The sequence below is a fragment of the Calidris pugnax genome, unplaced genomic scaffold (assembly GCF_001431845.1).
Source record: "Calidris pugnax isolate Ruff unplaced genomic scaffold, ASM143184v1 scaffold24, whole genome shotgun sequence".
Classification (NCBI taxonomy): domain Eukaryota; kingdom Metazoa; phylum Chordata; class Aves; order Charadriiformes; family Scolopacidae; genus Calidris; species Calidris pugnax.
The window spans coordinates 13854884-13855140 of record NW_015090922.1 but is presented as its reverse complement, the minus strand read 5'-3'; positions in this window follow the sequence as shown (position 1 = coordinate 13855140).

The following is a 257-nucleotide window of genomic DNA, read 5'->3' as shown; positions in this document are numbered from 1 at the left end:
AGGGGGGGCGGGAATAGGAAGTGGAGAAATGGCCCTAAATGAAAGCAACAATATTATCTTGAGCAATTTTGTGGGAAAAAAGTCCTTCCTACTTCCATGCAATCCCAGCTAGCCAAAATTCAGTGAGCTCCTGAATGCAGGGAAATACTTTCCAACCCAAGGGTCTGTCACTCCTCAGTCTTCAGCATTTTTTTTGTCTCATCCTTAGTTGCCCCTGAGATTTCACATTTGTATGATTTTTGTAATCACTAACTTCT